The following is a 26,054-nucleotide window of genomic DNA, read 5'->3' as shown; positions in this document are numbered from 1 at the left end:
TGAGTGTGTACTCACCTAGTTGTTTGCGGGGGTTGAGCTCTGGCTCTTTGGTCCCGCCTCTCAACCGTCAACTGTGTGTGTGTGTGTGTGTGTGTGTGTGTGTGTGTGTGTGTGTGTGTGTGTGTGTGTGGCTGTGTGTGTGTGTGGCTGAGTGTGTGTGAGTGTGTGTGTGTGTGTACTCACCTAGTTGTACTCACCTAGTTGTGTTTGCGGGGGTTGAGCTCTGGCTCTTTGGTCCCGCCTCTCAACCGTCAATCAACAGGTGTACAGATTCATGAGCCTATCGGGCTCTGTCATATCTACACTTGAAACTGTGTATGGAGTCAGCTCCACATCACTTCCTAATGCTCACATTTGTCAACCACTGACACTAAAAAAGTTCTTTCTAATATCTCTGTGGCTCATTTGGGCACTCAGTTTCCACCTGTGTCCCCTTGTGCGTGTTCCTTGTGTTAAATAGACTGTCTTCATCTACCCTATCAATCCCCTTCAGAATCTTGAATGTGGTGATCATGTCCCCCTAACTCTTCTGTCTTCCAGCGAAGTGAGGTTTAATTCCCAGTCTCTCCTCGTAGCTCATACCTCTCAGCTCGGGTACTAGTCTGGTGGCAAACCTTTGAACCTTTTCCAGTTTAGTCTTATCCTTGACTAGATATGGACTCCATGCTGGGGCTGCATACTCCAGGATTGGCCTGACATATGTGGTATACAAAGTTCTGAATGATTCTTTACACAAGTTTCTGAATGCCGTTCGTATGTTGGCCAGCCTGGCATATGCCGCTGATGTTATCCGCTTGATATGTGCTGCAGGAGACAGGTCTGGCGTGATATCAACCCCCAAGTCTTTTTCCTCTCTGACTCCTGAAGAATTTCCTCTCCCAGATGATACCTTGTATCTGGCCTCCTGCTCCCTACACCTATCTTCATTACATTACATGGTTTAAACTCTAACAACCATTTGTTCGACCATTCCTTCTGCTTGTCTAGGTCTTCTTGAAGCCTCAAACAGTCCTCTTCTGTTTTAATCCTTCTCATAATTTTAGCATCGTCCGCAAACATTGAGAGAAATGAATCGATACCCTCCGGGAGATCATTTACATATATCAGAAACAAGATAGGACCGAGTACAGAGCCCTGTTGGACTCCACTGGTGACTTCACGCCAATCGGAGGTCTCACCCCTCACCGTAACTCTCTGCTTCCTATTGCTTAGATACTCCTTATCCACTGGAGCACCTTACCAGCTACACCTGCCTGTCTCTCCAGCTTATGTACCAGCCTCTTATGCGTACTGTGTCAAAGGCTTTCCGACAATCCAAGAAAATGCAGTCCGCCCAGCCCTCTCTTTCTTGCTTAATCTGTGTCACCTGATCGTAGAATTCTATCAAGCCTGTAAGGCAAGGATTTACCCTCCCTGAATCCATGTTGGCGATTTGTCACGAAGTCCCTTCTCTCCAGATGTGTTTACCAGGTTTTTTCTCACGATCTTCCTCCATCCACCTTGCATGGTACACAAGTCAAGGACACTGGCCTGTAGTTCAGTGCCTCTTGTCTGTCGCCCTTTTTTGTATATTGGGGACCACATTCGCCGTCTTCCATATTTCTGGTAGGTCTCCCGTCTCTAGTGACTTACTATACACTATGGAGAGTGGCAGGCAAAGTGCCTCTGCACACTCTTTCAGTACCCATGGTGAGATCCCCATCTGGACCAACAGCCTTTCTAACATCCAGATCCAGCAGGTGTCTCTTGACCTCCTCTCTCGTAATTTCGAACTCCTCCAAGGCCGCCTGGTTTACCTTCCCTTTCTCCTAGCACAGTGACCTCACCCTGTTTCTATTGTGAAGACCTCCTGGAACCTCTTGTTAAGTTCCTCACACACCTCTCTGTCATTCTCTGTATACCTGTCCTCGCCTGTTTCTAAGTTTCAATACCTGTTCTTCACTGTGTTTTCCTTCTGATGTGACTGTGGAGTAGCTTTGGTTCGGTCTTGGCTTTGTTTGCTATATCATTTTCAAAATTTTTCTCTGCTTCTCTTCTCACCCTGACGTACTCATTCCTGGTTCTCTGGTATCTCTCTCTGCTTTCTGGTGTTCTGTTATTCCGGAAGTTCCTCCACGCCTTTTTGTTCAGTTTCTTCGCTTCCATACATGCCCTATTATACCATGGATTCTTCTGTTGCTTCTCGGATTTTTCCCTTTGAGCCGGGATGAACCTGTTTACTGCCTCCTGACACTTTTGGGTAACATAGTCCATCATACCCTGTACAGACTTATCTCTGAGGTCTGTGTCCCAAGGTATTTCACTTAGGAAACTTCTCATCTGTTCATAATTCCCCTTTCGGTATGCCAGCCTTTTGATTCCTAGTTCTTTTTGGGGGGAGATAAGTCCTAGCTCTACCAGGTACTCAAAGTTCAATACACTGTGATCACTCATTCCCAAGGGCGCTTCCATCTTAACTTCCCTTATATCCCATTCATTTAGGGTAAATATCAAATCAAGCATTGCTGGTTCATCTTCTCCTCTCATTCTTGTTGGTTCTTTGGTGTGCTGGCTTAGAAAGTTTCTTGTTGCCACGTCCAGCAGCTTAGCTCTCCATGTTTCTGGTCCTCCATGCGGGTCTCTGTTCTTCCAATCTATCTTCCCATGGTTGAAGTCTCCCATAATTAGTAGTCCAGATCCATTCCAGCTAGCAACAGAAGCTGCTCTTTCTATTGTGTTAATGGTGGCCATGTTGTTTCTATCATATTCCTGTCTAGGTCTTCTGTCATTTGGTGGTGGATTATATATGACTGCGACTATAATTTTTTTCCCTCCATTTGTTACAGTACCTGCTATGTAGTCACTGAAACCTTCGCAGCCCTGAATATCCATCTCCTCAAAATCCCAGCCTTGTCTTACCAGCAGAGCTACACCACCCCCACCTCTTCCTTCCCTCTCTTTCCTCATAACATAATAGTCCTGTGGGAACACTGCATTTGTTATCGTTTTCGTAATCTTTGTTTCTGTGAGGGCTATTATGTCTGGGTTTTCCTCTAGTACCAGTTCTCCAAGCTCATTTGCTTTATTTGTAATTCCATCTATGTTTGTGTACATCGCTTTGAAGCTCACTTTCTTCTGTCCCTTCTCAAATCGCCTCCTTGGTGAGTGTTCTGCTGGTGGGGGAGGCTGTTCCATGGGTGTGAGGACCTGTGAGGTGGATAACAGGGTCTTAGAGGATACTGGGATGAGGGGCGGGGGATCCAGTGAAGGGGGAGGGACAGGGAGGGTATGGGGTGAAAGGGGAGGGAGGACGGGAAGGAAAGGGGGGGAGGGAGGACTCGGGAGGAGGGGAGGGGTAGAAGGGTGGGGATTGGGTGTGGGGGAAGGGAGATTTTGCTGAACATTTGAGTGGGGGCAGGGAGGGTTTGGGGTAGGGGGGTTTTCTATGCAGTGGAGGGAGGCGGGGTTGTCCTCCCTTCTGGTGTTACTGGGTAGCTGGTTGTGGGTTCCCCCCTCGCCTCTGGGGGTGTTGGGTTGGGAGCTGTTACTTCCTGGTTTTCCCCTCTCGCCCTGCGCCTCTTCCTTGCTTCTGCCGCCACGGCTCTCTCCTCCCTTGTCATGTCTCTCTGGAGGAATACATTTTTAATTTTCCCACGTTTTTCAGGGAGCTCTTCCTTGATAGGATCTTCTCCTTTGTGTTCTCGTTTGCAAACACTATCTTTATCATTCGGTCTCGGTCTTTGTTGTACCGGCCTAGCCTGAAAACCTTCTCAATGCTATGCTCAGCCCCTTCCATGTCTAGTGCCTTTAGTACTTCATTCACTGCTGCTTTGTCCTTGTCACTCCACTCTGTCCTATTAGATCCTTCCTGCTCCTTAATACCCACAGCAACCACTGATCTGTTCCTTTCCAGCAGTTGGCTAGTGGAGCGTGCCGCCTCCTGCGAGGTGGCTGCTTTCATGGCCACCTCCATCACTGCAGTCATTACTTCAGAGTTATTTTTTTTAGTATTTCCGCAAATGTTGCTTTTATTGTGGCATTCTCATCCAGAAAACTATTACCACCTTCTCCCTGGGTGGTTTTCTGATTCTCAGCCTCGATACCATTTTCTTTGAGGGCTCTAATCTCCTCCTTTGCTGCTGTCAGCTCTCTTTTCAGGTTGCTTATTTCGTTCTTCATTTCCTGCATCATTTCTTGCATCTCACCCTTGATGTCCTCCAGAAACTGGGCGAACATTTCCTTCATCTCGTCACCTTGGCTCTTTCCTGTTCCCCTGGGACCTCTGGCTGCCATGCTTGACCCTGTTGGGATGGGGGAGGGAGAGAGAGAGAGGAGGAGGAGAGAGAGAAAGAGAGAGAGAGAAAGGGAGTGATAAAGGGAGAGATAAATGGGTGGGTGGGGGGGATCCGACCCTTCAACTGAAGTGAGAAGAAAGTAGAAGGGGAGGGGGGGGGAGGAGATGGAGAGAGAGGCAGGAGGGAGAGAGAGGAGAGGGAGAGAGTGGGTGAGGGAGAGAGCGGGTGAGGGAGAGAGCGGGTGAGGGAGAGAGCGGGTGAGGTGTGTGTGTGTGTGTGTGTGTGGGCAGAGAGGGAGGGGGAAGGAAAGAGAGGGAGGGAGAGGGGGAGGGAGGGAGAGAGGGAGGGAGAGAGAGAGAGAGAGAGAGAGAGAGAGAGAGAGAGAGAGAGAGAGAGAGAGAGAGAGAGAGAGAGAGAGAGAGAGAGAGAGAGAGAGAGCAGGAGAGAGAGAGAGAGAGAGCAGGAGAGAGAGAGCAGGAGAGAGATAGTGGGAGAGGGAGTGGGAGAGAGGGAGAGTGGGGAGGGGAAGAGTGCGTGTATGGGCGATGCGGGGGACTGGGGGTGGGGGGGGAGATGGCGACTAAGTCAGGTCAGGTCCGATGGTGCAGTCAAGATGGGGGGGGGGGGGATAGTAAGGTCCTGTGTGTGTGTGTGTGTGTGTGTGTGTGTGTGTGTGTGTGTGTGTGTGTGTGTGTGTGTGTGTGTGTGTGTGTGTGTGTGTGTGTGTGTGTGCGTGTGTGCGTGTGTGCGTGTGTGTGTGTGTGTGTGTGTGTGTGTGTGTGTGTGTGTGTGTGTGTGTGTGTGTGTGTGTGTGTGTGTGTGTGTGTGTGTGTGTGAGTGTGTGTGTGTGTGTGTGTGGCGGTGTGTGTGTGTTGTTGTGATTGAGTGTGTGTGTGGCATTGTGTGTACTTACCTAGTTGTGCTTGCGAGGGCTGAGCTTTAGCTCTTTGGTCCCGCCTCTCAACCGTCAATCAACAGGTGTACAGGTTTCTGAGCCTATTGGGCTCTATCATATCTACACTTGAAACTGTGTAATGGAGTCAGCCTCCACCACATCACTCCCTAATGCATTCCATTTGTCAACCACTCTGACACTAAAATAGTTCTTTCTAATATCTTTGTGGCTCATTTGGGCACTTAGTTTCCACCTGTGTTTCCTTAGTGTTAATTAGACTATCACTATCTTCCCTATCAACTCCCTTGGGAGTCTTGAATGTGGAGATCATGTCCCCCCATCTCTTCTGTCTTCCAGCGAAGTGAGGTTTAATTCCCGTAGTCTCTCCTCGTAGCTCATACTACTCAGCTCGGGTACTAGTCTGGTGGCAAACCTTTGAACCTTTTCCAGTTTGATCTTATCCTTGACTAGATACTCCAGGATTGGCCTAACATATGCAGTATACAAAGTTCTGAATGATTCCTTACACAAGTTTCTGAATGCCGTTCTTATGTTGGCCAGCCTGGCATATGCCGTTGATGTTATCCTCTTGATATGGGCTCCAGGAGACAGGTCTGGCGTGAAATCAACCCCCCAAGTCTTTTTCTTTCTCTGACTCTTAAAGTATTTCATCTCCCAGATGGTACCTTGTATCCTGCCTCCTGATCCCTATACCTATCTTCATTACATTACATTTGCTTGGGTTAAACTCTAACAACTATTTGTTTGACCATTCCTTCAGCTTGTTTAGTTCTTCTTGAAGCCTCAAGCATTCCTCCTCTATCTTAATCCTTCTCATAATTTTGTCATCGCCTGTTCTAAGTTTCAAAACCTGTTCTTTCACTGTTGTTTTCCTTCTGATGTGACTTTGGAGTAGCTTTGGTTCGATCTTGGCTTTGTTTGCTATATCATTTTCATAACTTTTCTCTGCTTCTCTTCTCACCCTGACGTACTCATTCCTGGTTCTCTGGTATCTCTCTCTGCTTTCTGGTGTTCTGTTATTCCGGAAGTTCCTTCACGCCCTTTTGTCCAGTTTCTTTGCTTCCATACATGCCCTATTATTCCATGGATTCTTCTGCTGCTTCTCGGATTTTTCCCTTTGGGCCGGGATGAACCTGTTTACTGCCTCCTGACACTTTTGGGTAACATAGTCCATCATATCTTGTACAGACTTATCTCTGAGGTATGTGTCCCAAGGTATTTCCCTTAGGAAACTTCACATCTCTTCATAATTCCCTTTTCGGTATGCCAGCCTTTTGTTTCCTAGTTCCTTTTTTGGGGAGATAATTCCTAGCTCTACCAGATACTCAAAGTTAAATGCACTGTGATCACTCATTCCCAAAGGTACTTCTATCTTAACTTCTCTTATATCCCACTCATTTAGGGTAAATATCAAATCAAGTATTGCTGGTTCATCTTCTCTCATTCTTGTTGGTTCCTTGATATGCTGGCTTAGAAAGTTTCTTGTTGCCACGTCCAGCAGCTTAGCTCTCCACGTTTCTGGTCCTCCATGCGGGTCTCTGTTCACCCAATCTATCTTCCCATGGTTGAAGTCTCCCATTATTAGTAGTCCAGATCCATTCCTGCTAGCAACAAAAACTGCTCTCTCTATTATGTTAATGGTGGCCTTGTTTTTTCTATCATATTCGTGTCTGGGTCTTCTGTCATTTGGTGGTACATTATATATGACTACGACTATAATTTTTTGCCCTCCAGTTGTTACAGTACCTGCTATGTAGTCACTGAAACCTTCACAGCCCTGAATAACCATCTCCTCAAAATCCCAGCGATTTCTTACCAGCAGAGCTACACCACCACCTCCTCTTCCTTCCCTCTCTTTCCTCATAACATAATAGTCCTGTGGGAACACTGCATTTGTTATAGTTTTCGTTAGCTTTGTTTCTGTGAGGGCTATTATGTCTGGGTTTTCCTCTAGTAACCATTCTCCAAGCTCATTTGCTTTATTTGTAATTCCGTCTATGTTAGTGTAAATTGCCTTGAGGCTCACTTTCTTCTGTCCCTTCTCAAATAGCCTTCTTCGTGAGTGTTCTGCTGGTGGGGGAAGCTGTTCCATGATTGTGAGGATCTGTGTGGTGGATAACAGGGTCTCAGATAATACTGGGATGAGGGGCGGGGGATCCAGTGAAGGGGGAGGGACAGGGAGGGTATGGGGTCAAAGGGGAGGGAGGACAGGTAGGAAAGGGGGGAGGAGGGACTTGGCGGGAGGAGGGAAGGGGTAGAAGGGTGGGGATTGGGTGTGGGGGGAGGGAGATTTGGCTGAATATTTGAATGGGGGCAGGGAGGGTTTGGGGTTGGGTGTTTTTCTATGCGGTGGAGGGTGGCGGGGTTGTCCTCCCTGCTGGTGTTACTGGGTAGCTGGTTGTGGGTTCCCCCTCACTTCTGGGGGTGATGTGTTGGGAGCTGTGGTTTCCTGGTTTTCCCCTCTTGCCCTGCGCCTCTTCCTTGCTTCTGCCACCATGGCCCTCTCCTCCCTCGTCATGTCTCTCTGGAGGAATACCTTTTTGAATTCCCCCACATTTTGTGGACAGCTCTTACTTGATAGAATCTTCTCCTTTCTGTTCTCATTTGCAAACACTATCTTTATCACACAATCTCGGTCTTTGTTGTACCAGCCTAGCCTGAAAACCTTCTCAATGCTATGCTCAACCCCTTCTATGTCTAGTGCCTTCAGTATTTCATTCACTGCTGCTTTGTCCTTATCATTCCACTTTGACCTATTGGAGCTTTCCTGTTCTTTAATGCCCACAGCAACCACTGATCTTTTCCTTTCCAGCAGCTGGCTAGTAGAGCGTGCCGCTTCCTGTGAGGTGGCTGCTTTCATGACCACTTCCTTCCCTACATACATTACTTCAGAGTTATTTTTTTAGCATTTCAGCAAATGTTGCTTTTATTGTGACATTCTCTTTCAAAAATAATATTACCACATTTTCCCTGGATGATTTTCTGAGTTTCAGCATCGATACCGTTCTCCTTGACGGCTCTAATCTCCTCCTTTGCTGCTGTCAGCTCTTTTATCAGATAGCTTATTTCGTTCTTCATTTCCTGCATCATTTCTTACATCTCACTCTTGATGTCCAACAGAAACTGGGCGAAGATTTCCAGGTTAAACATTTCCAGGATATACAGGTTAAGTTAGCATTTAAGTCTTGACATTGAAATCCGCGTGAAGTTAAACATCATTTGGATATGTAGACATTAAAGCATTGTAAGCGAAGGAGGGGGGGACCACATGGCAACCGGACCGGGACGGCGGCGGTGACGCCGCGGAGTAATGCGGCTACACTGCATTACACCGCCGCCGCTGCCCCGTTGCCATGCCATGTGGTCATTTACCACTCTACTACCACGTCTTACACCACGCCACTACCACGCCTCACACCACGCCACTACCACGCCTCACACCCCGCCACTACCACGCCATACACCACGCCACTACCATGCCTCTCACCACGCCACTTCCACGCCTCACACCACGCCACTACCACGCCACTACCACGCCTCACACCCCGCCACTACCACGCCTCACACCCCGCCACTACCACGCCTCACACCACGCCACTACCACGCCTCACACCCCGCCACTACAACGCCTCACACCCCGCTACTACCACGCCTCACACCACGCCACTACAACGCCTCACACCACGCCACTACCACGCTTCACACCACGCCACTACAACGCCTCACACCCCGCCACTACCACGCCTCACACCACGCCACTACCACGCCTCACACCACGTCACTACCACGCCTCACACCGCGCCTCACACCACGCCTCTCACCACGCCACTACCACGCCTCACACCACAACACTACACGCCTCATACCACGCCAATACCATGCCTCACACCACGCCACTACACGCCTCACACCACACCACTACCACGCCTCACACCACGACTCACTCCACGCCTCACACCATGCCAATACTATGCCTCACACCACGCCACTACCACGCCTCACACCATGCCACTACTATGCCTCACACCCCGCCACTACCACGCCTCACACCACGCCACTACACGCCTCACACCACGCCACTACCACGCCTCACACCACGCCACTACCACGCCTCACACCACACCATTACCACGCCTCACACCACGCCACTACAACGCCTCACACCCCGCCACTACCACGCCTCACACCACGCCACTACCACGCCTCACACCCAGCCACTACCACGCCTCACACCCCGCCACTACCACGCCTCACACCCCGCCACTACCACGCCTCACACCACGCCACTACCACGCCTCACACCACGCCACTACCACGCCTCACACCCCGCCACTACCACGCCTCACACCACGCCACTACCACGCTTCACACTACGCCTCACACCACGCCACTACCACGCCTCACACCACGCCACTACCACGCCTCACACCAAGCCACTACCACGCCTCACACCCCGCCACTACCACGCCTCACACCACGCCACTACCACGCTTCACACCACGCCACTACAACGCCTCACACCACGCCACTACCACGCCTCACTCCACGCCACTACCACGCCTCACACCACGCCACTACCACGCCTCACACCCAGCCACTACCACGCCTCACACCCCGCCACTACCACGCCTCACACCCCGCCACTACCACGCCTCACACCACGCCACTACCACGCTTCACACCACGCCACTACCACGCCTCACACCACACCACTACCACGCCTCACACCACACCACTACCACGCCTCACACCACACCACTACCACGCCTCACACCACGCCACTACCACGCCTCACACCACGCAACTACCACGCCTCACACCACACCACTACACGCCTCACACCACGCCACTACCACGCCTCACACCACACCACTACCACGCCTCACACCACGCCTCACACCATGCCACTACTATGCCTCACACCACGCCAATACCACGCCTCACACCACGCCACTACACGCCTCACACCACACCACTACCACGCCTCACACCACGCCTCACACCACGCCACTACCACGCCTCACACCACGCCACTACCATGCCTCACACCACACCACTACCACGCCTCACACCACACCACTACCACGCCTCACACCACACCACTACCACGCCTCACACCACGCCACTACCACGCCTCACACCACACCACAACCACGCCTCACACCACGCCACTACCACGCCTCACACCACGCCTCACACCATGCCACTACTATGCCTCACACCACGCCAATACCACGCCTCACACCACGCCACTACACGCCTCACACCACACCACTACCACGCCTGACACCACGCCTCACACCACGCCTCACACCACGCCACTACCACGCCTCACACCACGCCACTACCACGCCTCACACCCCGCCACTACCACGCCTCACACCCCGCCACTACCACGCCTCACACCACGCCACTACCACGCCTCACACAACGCCTCTCACCACGCCTCACACCCCGCCACTACCACGCCTCACACCACGCCACTAAACGCCTCACACCACACCACTACCACGCCTCACACCACGCCAATTCCACGCCTCACACCACACCATTACCACGCCTCACACCACGCCACTACCACGCCTCACACCCCGTCACTACCACGCCTCACACCACGCCTCACACCACGCCATTACCACGCCTCACACCACGCCACTACACGCCTCCCAACACGCCACTACCACGCCTCACACCACTACCACGCCTCACACCACGCCACTACCACGCCTCACACCACGCCACTACCACGCCTCACACCCCGTCACTACCACGCCCCACACCACGCCACTACACGCCTCACACCACGCCACTACCACGCCTCACACCACGCCACTACCACGCCTCACGCCACGCCACTACCACGCCTCACACCCCGTCACTACCATGCCTCACACCACGCCACTACACGCCTCACACCACGCCACTACCACGCCTCACACCACGCCACTACCATGTCTCACACCACGCCACTACCACGCCTCACACCACGCCTCTCACCACGCCACTACCATGTCTCACACCACGCCACTACCACGCCTCACACCACAACACTACACGCCTTATACCACGCCAATACCATGCCTCACACCACGCCACTACCACGCCTCACACCACGCCTCACACCACGCCACTACCACGCCTCACACCACGCCACTACCACGCCTCACACCACGCCACTACACGCCTCCCACCACGCCACTACCACGCCTCACGACACTACCACGCCTCACACCACGCCACTACCACGCCTCACGCCACTACACGCCTCACACCACGCCACTACCACGCCTCACACCCCGTCACTACCACGCCTCACACCCCGCCACTACCACGCCTCACACCACGCCACTACCTCGCCTCACACCACGCCACTACACGCCTCACACCCCGCCACTACCACGCCTCACACCACGCCATTACCACGCCTCACACCACGCCACTACCACGCCTCACACCCCGTCACTACCACGCCTCACACCCCGCCACTACCACGCCTCACACCACGCCACTACCACGCCTCACACCCCGCCACTACCTCGCCTCACACCACGCCACTACACGCCTCACACCCCGCCACTACCACGCCTCACACCACGCCATTACCACGCCTCACACCACGCCACTACCACGCCTCACACCCCGCCACTACCACGCCTCACACCCCGCCACTACCACGCCTCACACCACGCCACTACCACGCCTCACACCACGCCACTACCACGCCTCACACCACGCCACTACCACGCCTCACACCACGCCACTGCCACGCCTCACACCACGCCACTACCACGCCTCACACCCCGCCACTACCACGCCTCACACCCAGCCACTACACGCCTCACACCACGCCACTACCACGCCTCACACCACGCCACTACCACGCCTCACACCACGCCACTACACGCCTCACACCACGCCACTACCACGCCTCACACCACACCACTACCACGCCTCACACCCCGTCACTACTATGCCTCACACCACGCCACTACCACGCCTCACACCACGCCACTACCACGCCTCACACCACGCCACTACCACGCCTCACACCCCGTCACTACTATGCCTCACACCACGCCACTACCACGCCTCACGCCACTACACGCCTCACACCACGCCTCACACCACGCCTCACACCACTCTACTACAAAAAGGTTAAAAGGCGCAGTAGTTACAACTAGAGAAGGAGCCGCGCCAGGGGACGAGGTAGTCACCACTGGGGGCTTGGGGCTCGACCCAACCACAGAGGAGGGAGGGGAGCCAGAGGAAGGAGTCAGAGAGGCCAAAGGAGGAGCAAGGTCGGGGCCCAATGCAGCGGAGGCTACAGAGCCCGGTCTTCCAATACGGACCGACTCGGGGGCTTGGTCGCCCACCCCACGAGCCTGAGAAGGTAAACCAGAAGAAGCCGAAACAGGGGTTATCATCTTGACGAAAAGAAGAATTCACTCACGAATGTGCCCCCACACCCACCATGGAGCCACAATTAGAGGCAGGACACCCAACAAGAAGCTATCGCCGATCTTGTCGGGGCCTCCTAGGGGTGCGTCGTGAGTATACGCCCCACAAACGCCACCTTAAGAAACCGACAGTCCGTCGAGATCGGGTTCAGCGACGAAGTGGGGATTGACAATAAAAGGTTCCCCTCGCTCTCGACGTCGGGTACTGCAGTTCTACGGGTGCAAGAGTATGCCTCTTCAAGCACCCGGGCGTCAAAATAGAAGAAGTCCAAGGGAAGAACCAGAACGAGCAAAAGGTCGGCAGGAAACGGCAAGCAGATAGGAGAAGAGGGGGGAGAAAAACGAAACAGAAGGAAAAGGAAAAGATGCCCAGCAGAATTGGAGAGGACGGCAGCAGGAGCACAAGGCTAGAAAAGGACAGAGGACTGTCCCAAGGAGCATCACACTCCGGCAGCCGCCCACTAAGCCCCCACACGGCGACAACGAGCTGAGCGGGGAGGGGGCATTACGTAAAGTAATTACACGAAAAGAATTTTCTGTCCTTACTAAAATCTCTTGCGAATGCGTGAGAGAGGGTTGAGGAAGAGACGATTGGTTTGGATTGGGCGAGAGAGGGATTGCTAGAGGCGCCACCAGAATTGTGACACGAGCATCCGGGGAGAGGCGAATTACCAACAATTCTACGCCAGGCCCTTGCTATTAATCGGCCTAGTAGCGATCCAAGGATTGCATCGGTGGACAACCAGCAGGTTAAGTGTTCTCATAATTTTAACTGAGCGCTTTATAATTTTATAATACTGTGTCCATCGTTACACCACAAGACCTCCCCAAACAACAAGTACGTCCGTAAGGAATTTGCTCTGTCCCTCCTAATGAATAGTGATGATGCAATTTATCTGTTATAGACAATTTGTACATTTAGTTGGAATTTCAGCCTGTGTTGAAGCGGCCGTGGTCTCCTCATTTTCCCACGCCACGCTCGGGGCCAACGTGTTACAGTAAGTACCAGATGACGCCATCACGACTCTACATCTCCGTTCACTATCACAGCTAAGCAGCTGAATTAGTTCAATTTAGTTTATTTCATTACGTGACGGTAGAGAACTAGTAGTAATTTAAGAATATAAATTTACATGATTTAGGAAATCTAGTACAATTTGATAGCCTCATGAACTTTAAATGAGAATGATTTCTTGCTTAAGCATCATATAATATTCTTGCTACTAACCAATTTATTTAATGTTTATTTGTTTATACCCTAGTAAGAGCAATTAATTTTATTTGAGGAAGAACCAGCCTCGATGAAGCATACTGGGAGTATTTTACTGCTGGTATTAACCCCCCATTTTGTGAAGGACGGAAAGTTTATTTTCGAACAATAATTTAATTTACAGTCCATTGAGGTTTAAGGAATAACTCTTAATAGTTATATTATCCACAGGCACTGGTATTCAGTCCTTGTTTATTGTTCATTTATGTTTCCCTCTTCAGTAATAATAGGGTGGTCCTTCGATTAATTTAAATCAAATAATTAATTAAACATCAATTAATAAATAGAGAGTAAGCTTTCTTCCCAACACCATCCATGAACCCATGTTGATGCTGTGTTATAAAGTTCTTTCACTCCAGATGATCCACTAGCTTGCTTCGCACAATCTTCTCCATCAGCTTGCATGGTATGCAGGTTAGGGACACTGGCTTGTAGTTTAGGGCCTCCTGTCTATCCCCTTTCTTGTATATCGGAACTACATTAGCTACTTTCCAAATCTCTGGTAGTTGCCAGTGATTTGTTATACACTATGCAGAGTGGCAGGCACAGTGCTTCTGCTCCTTCCTTTAGTATCCAAGGGGAGATTCCATCTGGGCCTATAACCTTGGTCACATCCAACTCTTGTAAACACTTCCTTACTTCCCCACTGGTAATCTCAAACTCTTCTAGTGGTTCCTGGTTAACTATTCTCTCTCTTATTTCTGGAATCTCTCCTTGCTCAAAGGTGAAGACCTCCTGGAATTTCTTATTCAGTTCCTCACACACTTCCTTGTCGTTTGTAATGAATCCTTCTGCCCCTATTCCTTTTTTCATTACCTGTTCCTTTACTGTTGTTTTTCTCCAGATGTGGCTATGCAACAATTTAGGCTGAGTCTTTGCCTTGCTTGCAATGTCATTTTCGCATTGTCTTTCTGCCTCTCTTCTCATCCTGACATACTCATTCCTGGCATTCTGGTATCTTTCTCTACTCTCAAGTGTCCTGTTATTCCTATAGTTTCTCCATGCCCTTTTACTTTGCTGCTTAGCTAGTCTACATCTCTGAATAAACCATTGGTTTCTCATCTACATATCATTGTTTTCCTTTTGGACTGGGACAAACTTGTTTGCTGCTTCCGTGCACTCCTGCGTGATGAGGTCCATCATGTTTTGGGTCGTATTTCCCCCCTGAGCTCTGTTTCCCATATTATATCTGTTAGGAATTTTCTTATCTCCTCACAGTTTCCCTTTCGGAATGCCAGCCTTTTTTCAGTACCCCTCCTCGAGTTCAATAACCCTTCCTCAACCAGATACTCAAACGCCAGTGCACTGTGGTCGCTCTTTCCTACTGGGGCCTCAAAGTCGATTTCCCTTATGTCACAGTCGTTCAGAGTGAAGACTAGGTCGAGTCTCGCTGGTTCATCGTTTCCTCTCATCCCAGTGGGTTCCCTGACATGTTGGCTTAGAAAGTTTCTTGTCGCCACCTCCATTAGTATGGCTCTCCATGTATCCTCTCCTCCATGCGGTTCCTTGTTCTCCCAGTATATCCTTCCGTGATTGAAGTATCTCATGATGAGCAGATGGGATCTATTTCTACAGGCAGCAGAGGCTGTTTTCTGAATTATAGTGTTAACTGCCATGTTGTTGTTGTCATACTCTTGTCTTGGTCTTCTGTCATTTGGTGGAGGGTTATATATCACTGCTACTACTACGTTTGGTCTTCCCAATGTCATGAGTGCCTGTTATGTAGTCTCTGAATCCCTCACAGCCCGGGATGACCATCTCCTTGAAACTCCATTCCTTTCTCATTAATAGGGCTACTCCACCTCCTCCCCGTCCTTCCCCTCTCTTTCCTTATTACAGTGTAGTCCTGGGGAAGCACCACATTCGTTTTGATGCCTGAGAGTTTTGTTTCTGTCAACCCGATTACATCTGGGTTCACTTCTCGACTATGAATGAGTGTAGAGGAGACTAGGAGTGAGTGTGGAGGAGACTATGAATGAGTGTAGAGGAGACTAGGAATGCGTGAGGAGACTAGGAGTGAATGTGGAGGAGACCAGGAGTGGGTGTAGAGAAGAGTAGGAGTGAGTTTAGGAGACTAACCACACAATGGAAACACGCAGTAATTGTTCCCATACGGAAGCCCAATGACCCTAGTAATTACAGACCTATCAGTCTCATGTCATGCACTTGCAAGATGCTTGAAAGGATCATCCTAAACCGACTGTTGCACAAAATAGGCAGGTTAGGGGAGGGGGTCAATGGATTTGTTAAAGGACGGAGCACAGCAAATTGAATAGTTAATTACTTGGCAAATGACACGGCTAGGTACTCTGTATTTGTTGACATCAAAGGAGCCTTCGACAAAGCACAGGGGATTGCGATCCTGGACGAGCTTGCATGCATGAATGTCAAGGGGAGACTCATGAAATGGGTTGAAGACTACCTCACAGGAAGGAAAGCCAAGGTTTGCTTCAATGGATCAGTCACCAGAACAATGAATATGGAACTCGGCACCCCCCCAAGGCGGAGTCTTAAGCCCTACACTATTCAATGTACTTATGAACGCCATTGCAAATATTGATTTTCCGGAAGGAACACAACAAGTGGGATATGCAGATGATGTTCTAATACAAGCTCCCACCTTGGGAAAAATTGAACAGTCCATTGAACTCCTTGGAAGGAAATGTATTGAACTCGGTTTCACTCTCTCCACAAACAAGACGAGGGCATACCCTCATCACAAGCGGAGAGCAAATGAAGAACTGCAAATTAATGGTGTAACACGTGAATGGGTTGATCACTATCGGTACCTTGGCGTCACTGTCGGCTCTAACAAGGGGAAGAAAGAGGAGCTCAATCAACTCATAGGAACATGCAAAATTCGACTCAGGGCACTGAAAGCTATGACCTGGAATGGACATGGAGCCTCTATTGCCGTGCTTAAAATGATGTACACAGCCTATGTGCGCTCCGTCATCGACTATGCCGCACCAGTTCTGTGCACCTACTCCCAAAGCGATATGAAAAGGCTTGAAAGCATTCAAAATGAAGCCATGACAATCATTCTTGGAGTTTCAAGAACTGCCAAAACGTCTAATCTAGGAGAGGAGTTGTCCCTCCCCAGTGTTAAAAGCAGAATTAAGGAGCTGAATGTTAAGCTTGCAATTAGGATAGCCAGAGATCCCCATTACAATGATATTATTAAGAAAAAACTGAGCTCTGTGGTACTTTCAGAGGGAAACAGGAGAAGCAAAAAATGGCATCACAGATCAGTATGCTACCTCGAAGAACTTCACCTGCTTGAGCAAGCCCGTGAGCTCCTGCCTGTAGAGAGGTTACCTCCCTGGGAAGATGACTCATGCAAGATCATCATCAATGAAATGGCAATGAAAAAATCCAACATGTTACCACAAAAAATGAAGCACAAGTATCTCGAGGAAATTTATAAAGAAGCCGGAGATAAACTAGATCAAATCTACACTGACAGGTCTACTAATCCTATCAATGGCAGGGCTGGTGCAGCATACACGGTAATCAAGGATAATACTTTCCTACGCAGAAATGAAGAAAAAGCACGTATTGAGAACTATACCTCTTCAACGCAGGCAGAGCTAACTGTCATTGTTATGGCGTTAAGGTTTCTTGAACGGAACACTAATGGTGCAGTGATTTGCACCGATTCAAAAGCAGCACTGCAAAGCCTAAATAAAAATCGAGCAGAAAATCTTGCAATAGTCGCTGAAATTAAGAGAGCTGTGAGAGCACTTACCAATCAGGGAAGAGTCATCAAGTTTCTGTGGATCCCCTCCCATGTTGGAATATGTGGGAATGAACGAGCAGATGTGCTGGCTGCTGAAGGCGCTGAAAGAAACCATATTGAATACTTCATACCCAAGACTCTACTACAAATTAGAGGTATTGTCAGGCAACATCACCGTGACAAGGTAACTGATGAAAGGAGGATAGAAGCACAAACCAGTGAATCTGTACGATGGTACAACATGGTTGCAGCTGGCAATCCCAGTCATTATTTAGATTAGGAGATTAGGAGTAGGTGTGGATGAGATCAGGAGTGAGTGAGGAGGAGAGTAAGAGTGAGTTTAGAGGAGACTAGGAGTGAATGTGGAGGAGACTAGGAGTGTGTGTGGAGGAGACTATGAATGAGAGTACAGGAGGCTAAGAGAGAGTGTAGAGGAGACTAAGAGTGTGTGTGGAGAAGACTAGAAGTGTGTGTGGAGGAGACTAAGGAAGGGTGTAGAGGAGACTTGGAGTGGGTGTGGATGAGACTAGGAGTGTGGAGGAGACAAGGTGTGAGTGGAGAGGAGACAAGGAGTGGGAGTGGAAGAGACTAGAAGTGGGTGTGGAGGAGACCAACAGTGAGTGTAGAGGAGACTAGGAGTGAGTGTGAAGGAGACTAGGAGTGAGTGTAGAGGAGATTAGGAGTGTTTTGGAGGAGTCTAGGAGTGGGTCTGGATGAGACTATGAGTGTGGAGGAGACTAGGTGTGAGTGTAGAGGAGAATAGTAGTGGGTGTGGACGTAATAACCCTCAATGTCCCTTTTATTATCACTCTGAACCTTTCAATTGTAACCCTTCTCTGTACTCTGTGAACGGCTTTCTCTTCGCTCAATACCCCAGCTTAACTCTGTTACAGTCCAGTATGACCCCTCACTGGACAGCCACGAATATAAACTGAATATTAAATGAGGAGGGCATAACAAGGATAGGGGTTATTAATTTATTACTAATTATAAAATAAAAACATTAAACACTGCCACAACCTTATAAACATAAATGAATGTGTCTAAAATTATTGAGACCCTAGGAAGGAAGGGACTCAATAATCAGGGAACTCAAAGTAAATGACTCTTAATGGATTAAACCTGTAGTCTTACGGAACTGAACGGGAGATTCTAGAGCGACTTTACTATTCATAAGATGGAGAACACAGGGGAATTTCTAGCACAGCAAATGAGAATCACAAGAATGAATAACACAGTCATTAATCAAAGGGAACAGATAAGTAATCAAAAAATTATGTTAATATTTTTTATTTATTGGAACCAGCATATTTGAATCAAAATTGAAACATAGCCTACTCTAATAAAAATTAAAATCTCCTATGAGGCACGGCCTGTAATACCAGGGTTACAACTCAAGTGCACTATACCTTAAATACTGCAGCTTGCCAAAGGATGTTGATTGGCTGCCCACAGGTCAGTTGACCTGTATGTACCTCAGCCGAGGTCCCCTGACACACTAAACTTTTCTTTATTGAAAACGCTCACCAGTGGGACAGGCTCCACCCCCTAGTTCCTAGGCCCACATTAACTCTGCCTATCCCAAGCCTATGGCCAATGGATTTTACCATGACTAGGTGCTCTAGAAACCGGGCCAATGGCATGGGCAGGCACTACCCTGTGAGGCCCCGCCTCCCCAGGCCTACATGTCTTTAACCAATCCGGATCAGGCTTGACCATAAGGGTCAATTCCTCTTGACAGAAAACTCCAAAAACTGGGAAGACACCAACGACTTTCCTGGCTGGGCACCCACGTGTAACCTGAGATCACAAGTTTATTAGCCCTGGGGTAATATACCCAAATTCGTCACTGGCCCGGAGGACAGGAGAGAGAGGGGAGCAAGTGGCTTCAAGCTGTTTATGACCCCCGTGACAAAAGACAAATGACCCAAGGGAGGGTAGGCAAGCGAGAGAAGGGAAAGGGAAGAGGAAGGAGAAGAGAAAGGGGGAAGGGGAAAGGGGGGAAGGGGCTATGGTGTGCATATACCATTACATGGAGCAGACTAGGAGTGAATGTGGAAGAGACTAAGAGAGTGTGTACAAGTGATTAGGAGTGGGTAGTGGAGACTAGGAATGAGTAAAGAGAAGATTAGGAGTGATTGTGGAGGAGACTATGAGTGGGTGTTGATGAGACTAGGTGGGTGTTGATGAGACTATGAGTGAGTGTGGAGGGGACTAAGAGTGAGTGTGGAGGAGACTATGAGTGAGTGTTGAGGAGACTAAGAGTGAGTGTAGAGGAGAATAGGAGTGGGTAAAGAGGAGACAAGGAGTGAGGGTGGAGGAGACTAAGTGTGAGTTCAGAGGAAACTAGGAGTGAGTGTGGAGCAGAGGAGACTAGGAAGTGAGTGTGGAGCAGAGGGGACTAGGAGTGAGTGTGGAGCAGAGGAGACTAGGAGTGAGTGTGGAGCAGAGGAGACTAGGAGTGAGTGTGGAGCAGAAGAGACTAGGGGTGAGTGTGGAGAAGACTAGGAGAGGGTGTACATGAGGCTAGCAGTGAGTGTGGAGGAAATGAGGAGTGCGTGTATAGGAGACTAGGAGAGAGTGGAGAGGAGAATAGCAGTTAGTGTGGAGAAGAGTAGGAGTGTGTGTGGAGGAGACTATGAATGAGGAAGGAGGAGACTAGAAGTGGGTGTAGATGAGACTATGAGTGGGAGTGGAGGAGACTAAGAGGGAGTGTAGAGGAGACTAGGAGTGAGTGTGAAGGAGTTAGTGTGCAGCAGACTAGGAATGGGTCTAAAGGAGACTAGGAGTGAGTAGAGAGGAGACTAGGAGTGTGTGTGGAGGAGTCTACGAATGAGTGTGGAGGAGACTAGAAGTTGATGTAGATGAGACTAGGAGTGGGAGAGAAGGAGACTAAGAGTGAGAGGGTAGAGGAGACTAGGAGAGAATGTGGAGGACACTAGGAGTTAGTGTGGAGAAGACTAGGAGTGAGTGTAGAGGAGATTATGAATGAGTGCAGAGGAGACTAGGAATGCGTGTGGAGGAGACTAGTAGTGAATGTGGAGGAGACTAGGAGTGAATGAGAAGGTGTTAGTGTGGAGGAGACTAGGAGTGGGTGTAGATGAGACTAGGAGTGGGTGTAGAGGAGATTAGGAGTGTGTGTGGAGGAGACTAGGAATGTATGTGGAGGAGACTAGGAGTTAGTGTGAAGGAGACGAGGAGTGAGTGTAGAGGAGACTAGGAGTTAGTGTATAGTAGACTAGGAGTGGGTGTTGAGGAGACTAGGAGTGTGTGGTAGAGGACCCTAGGAGTGAGTGTGTAGGAGACAGTGTGGAGGAGACTAGGAACGAGTGTAGAGGAGATTAGGAGTGATTGTAGAGGAGACTAGGAGTGTGGAGGAGACTAGGAGTGCGTGTGGAGTAGACTAGAAGTGTGTGTGTGGAAGAGACTAGGAGTGTGTGTGGAGGAGATACGGAATGTATATGGAAGAGACTAGAAGTTAGTGTGGAGGAGACTAGGAATGGATGTAGAGGAGAGTAGAAGTTTGTGTGTATGAGAATAGAAATGTGGAGGAGACTAGGTGTGATGGTAGAGGAGACTAAGAGTGCGTGTTGAGTAGATTAAGAGTGTGTGTGTGGAAGTGACTAGTAGTGGGTGTAGAGGAGACAGTAAGTGAGTGTAGAGGAGACTAGGAGTGAGTGTGGAGGAGACTAGGAGTGTGGAGGAGACTATGTGTGAGTTTAGAGGAGACTAGGAGTGGGTGTGGATGAGACTAGGAGTGTGGAGGAGACTATGTGTGAGTGTAGAGGAGACTAAGAGTGCGTGTTGAGTAGATTAAGAGTGTGTGTGTGGAAGTGACTAGGAGTGGGTGTAGAGGAGACAGTAAGTGAGTGTAGAGGAGACTAGGAGTGAGTGTGGAGGAGACTAGGAGAGGCTGTAGAGGAGACTAGGACTAAGTGTGGAGGAGACTAGGAGTGGGTGTAGAGGAGCCTAGGAGTGAGTGTGGAGGAGACTAGGAGTAAGTGTTGAGGAGACTAGGAGTGGGTGTGGAGAAGACTAGGAGTGTGTGTGGAGGAGACTAAGAGTAATTATGGAGAAGACATGGAGTGTGTGTGGAGGAGACTATGAATGAGTGTAGAGGAGACTAAGAGAGAGTGTAGAGGAGATTAAGAGTGTGTGTAGAGGAGACTAGGAGTGGGAGAGGAGGGAACTAGGAGTGGGTGTAGATGACACTAGGAGTTTGTGTGGAGGAGACTAGGATTGGGTGTGGAGGAGACTAAGAGTGAGAGTAGAGGAGACTGAGAGTGTGTGTGTAGAAGAATGGTAGTGTGTGTGGAGGACACTTGGAGTGAGAGTCAAGGAGTTAATGTGGAGGAAACTAGGAGTGGGTGTGGATGAGACTAGGAATGGGGAGGAGGCTGGGTGTGAGTGTAGAGGAGAATAGGAGTGGGTGTGGAGTAGACTAGGAGTGTCGGAAAATCCGACACCATTTAATAATATCATACAGACAGATAATAATTGCTGCTGTATTGTATAAACAAGTTAACCCATAGAAAACGTAACTAGTAGTAGAATTACCGTCTATAGAAAACGGAATATCATTACCACATACTATTATAAATTCACCACCTATTATGGTGGAAATTATTCTTAAATACATTAGTCTTTGAACTTTACCATCATAAAAACATCTCATATAAATTAACTTAATTATTAGTATTAAAGTAGAGTAAATGTGACCCTTCTATCACTTACTGTCATCTGGACAATGTAAGCCAGGCGTCAGGGTGAGGGAGGGGGCAGCCATTGTTTGTACTAGACCAGAGGCTCACGGGAGCAATTCGGCTTCTGTTAATTTTACTTGGACGAAGTGTTATGGAAACCAAAGGTGTACCATCATCAACACGCTGTCAACAAATTCAAGTTAAGTGTTCTACCGAAACCCATTTATCTATCATTAGTGGCCATTAATGTCATTGGATAGGGTGACCCGGTTAGAGCATAAGATCGTCTCATTCTAAAGGTAATTAAGCCAGGTCTTTAAGGTTCCTTGTACAGTGTTTTCTCTGATATAACTGTCATATACTAGGATTCTGGCTTTTCAGCTAGCGCCCTTTTGACAGGTCAAGACGAGGAAGCATGCTTTGTGTACCATTTACTGGGTGATGGAACTACCTCAAAGAGGGTAATTTGGTGTCTACATCCTGGTTATACCTGGTGGATTAAGGCCTGCTGTACAAATAAGATAAGGAACCTCTTCAATATGTGTAGTTAATACTGTAGTTTGATTGGCTGCATATATATAAATTCAATAAATATAACCCCCCCCTAATGTATAGAGGATCGCTTTGTGAGATTATGAGATTATTGCAGAAATACAGTCCACTCATTATCATACAAATTGCTATCGAAGTATATAAATTAACGTAAATATAAATTCATATAAATTAAATAAATATAAATCTCACAGGTCGGTTCCCACAAGGAGTGAGTGTGGAAGAGACTAGGAGAGTGTGTACTAGTGATTAGGAGTGGGTAGAGGAGACTAGGAATGAGTGTAGAGGAGATTAGGAGTGACTGTGGAGGAGACTAAGAGTGGGTGTTGATGAGACTAGGAGTGGGTGTGCAGGAGAATAGGCGTGAGTGAGGAGGAGACTAGGAGTGAGTGTGAAGGAGTCAGTGTGGAGGAGACTAGGAGTGTGTTTAGGGGAGACTAGGAGTGAGTATTAAGGAGACAAGGAGTGAGTGAAGAGGAGATTAGGAGAGATTTTGGAGGAGACTAGGAGTGGGTGTGGGTGAGACTATGAGTGTGTGTGGAAGAGACTAGGAGAGTATGTACTAGGGATTAGGAGTAGATAGATGAGACTTGGAATGAGTGTAGAGGAGATTAGGAGTGATTGTGGAGGAGACTAGAAGTGGGTGTGCAGGAGAATAGGCATGAGTGAGGAGGAGACTAGGAGTGAGTGTGAAGGAGTTATTGTGGAGGAGACTAGGAGTGTGTGTGGAAGAGACTAGGAGTGAGTGTAGAGGAGAATAGGAGTGGGTGTAGAGGAGACAAGGAGTGAGGGTGAAGGAGACTAAGTGTGAGTACAGAGGAGACTAGGAGTGAGTATGGAGGAGACCAGGAGTGCGTGTAGAGGAGATTAGGAGTGAGTGTGGAGGAGACTAGAAGTGGGTGTAGATGAGACTAGGAGTGAGTGTGAAGGAGTTAGTGTGGAGACTAGGATTGGGTGTAGAGGAGACTAAGAGTGGGTGTGGAAAAGATTAGAAGTGGGTGAGGAGGAGACCAAGAGTGAGTGTGGAGGAGACTACGAATGTGTGTGGAGTAGACATGATTGAGTGTGGAGGAGACTAGGTGTGAGTGTAAAGGAGACTAGGAGTGAGTGTGAAGGAGTTAGTGTGGTGGAGACTAGGAGTGGTTGTAGAGGAGACAAGAAGTGAATGTAGAGGAGACTAGGAGTGTGTTTAGGTGAGACTAGGAGTGAGTGTTGAGGAGACTAGGAGTGACTGTAGAAGAGACTAGGAATGAGTGTGGAGGAGACTAGGAGAGGCTGTAGAGGAGACTGGGACTGAGTGTGGAGGAGAGAAGGAATGGGTGTAGAGGAGACTAGGAAAGGGTGTGTGTAGGAGACTAGAAGTGTGTGTACAAGAGACTTGGAGAGGGTTTAGAAGAGACAAGGAATGAGAGTAGGGGAGATTAGGAGTAATTGTGGAGGACACTAGAAGTGGGTGAGGATGAGACTAGAAGTGTGTGTTGGGAAGGTATTAGGAGTGTGTGTAGATGAGACTACGAATGAGTGTGGAGTAGACAAAGTGTAAGTATAGAGGAGACTAAGAGTGAGTGTAGAGGAGATTAGGGGTGATTGTGGAGGAGACTTGGAGTGGGTGTGGAAAACGAGGAGTGTGCAGGAGACTAGGAGTGCCTGTAGAAGAGACTAGGAGTGAGTGTGGAGGAGACTAGGAGAGGCTGTATAGGAGACTAGGACTGAGTGTGGAGGAGACTAGGAGTGGGTGTAGATGAGACTAGGAGTGAGTGTAGAGGAGACTAGGAGTGGGTGTGGAGGAGACTAGGAGTGGGTGTAGATGAGACTAGGAGTGAGTGTAGAGGAGACTAGGAGTGGGTGTGGAGAAGACTAATAGTGTGTGTGGAGGAGACTAAGAGTTGGTGTGGATGAGACTAGGAGTGAGAGTGAAGGAGACTAGGAGTGAGTGTAGAGGAGATTAGGAGAGATTTTGGAGGAGACTAGGAGTGGGTGTGGATGAGACTATGAGAGTGAAAGTGACTAGGTGTGATTGTAGAGGAGAATAGGAGTGGGTGTGGAGTAGACTAGGAGTGTGTGTGGAAGAGACTAGGAGTGAGTGTGGAGGAGACTAGGAGTGAGTGTGGAGGAGACTAGGATTGGGTGTAGATGTGACTAGGATTGAGTGTGGAGGAGACTAGGAGTGAGTGTTGAGGAGACTAGTAGTGGGTGTCTAAGATACTTGGAGTGAGTGTGAAGGAGACTAGGAGTGAGTGTAGAGGAGATTAGGAGAGATTTTGGAGGAGACTAGGAGTGGGTGTGGATGAGACTATGAGTGTGGAGGAGACTAGGTGTGAGTGTAGAGGAGAATAGGAGTGGGTGTAGAGGAGACATGGAGTGAGTATGGAGGAGACCAGGAGTGCGTTTAGAGGAGACTAGGAGTGAGTGTGGAGGCCACTAGAAGTGGGTGTAGATGAGACTAGGAGTGAGTGTGAAGGAGTTAGTGTGAAGACTAGGATTGGGTGTAGAGGAGACTAGGAGTGAGTGTGGAGGAGACTACGAGTGTGTGGAGTAGACATGATTGAGTGTGGAGGAGACTAGGTGTGAGTGTAAAGGAGACTAGGAGTGAGTGTGAAGGAGTTAGTGTGGTGGAGACTAGGAGTGGTTGTAGAGGAGACAGGAAGTGAATGTAGAGGAGACTAGGAGTGTGTTTAGGTGAAACTAGGAGTGCCTGTAGAAGAGACTAGGAGTGAGTGTGGAGGAGACTAGGAGAGGCTGTAAAGGAGACTAGGAGTGAGTGTTGAAGAAACTAGGAGTGTGTGTTCGGAGGGTATTAGGAGTGTGTGTAGATGAGACTACGAATGAGTGTGGAGGAGACAAAGTGTAAGTATAAAGGAGACTAAGAGTGAGTGTAGAGGAGATTACTAGTGAGTGTGGAAGAGACTAGGAGTGAGTGTAGAGGAGATTAGGAGTGATTGTGGAGGAGACTAGGAGTGGGTGTGGAAGACAAGGAGTGTGGAGAAGACTAGGTGTGAGTGTAGAGGAGACTAGGAATGAGTGTGGAGGAGACTAGGAGTGAGTGTTGAGGAGACTAGGATTGGGTGTAGATGTGACTAGGATTGAGTGTGGAGGAGACTAGGAGTGGGTGTGGAGGAGACTAGGAGTGGGTGTGGAAGACA

The sequence above is a fragment of the Procambarus clarkii genome, unplaced genomic scaffold (assembly GCF_040958095.1).
Source record: "Procambarus clarkii isolate CNS0578487 unplaced genomic scaffold, FALCON_Pclarkii_2.0 HiC_scaffold_97, whole genome shotgun sequence".
Classification (NCBI taxonomy): domain Eukaryota; kingdom Metazoa; phylum Arthropoda; class Malacostraca; order Decapoda; family Cambaridae; genus Procambarus; species Procambarus clarkii.
The sequence above is the reverse complement of the archived record's forward strand: the minus strand, read 5'-3'. Positions refer to the sequence as shown.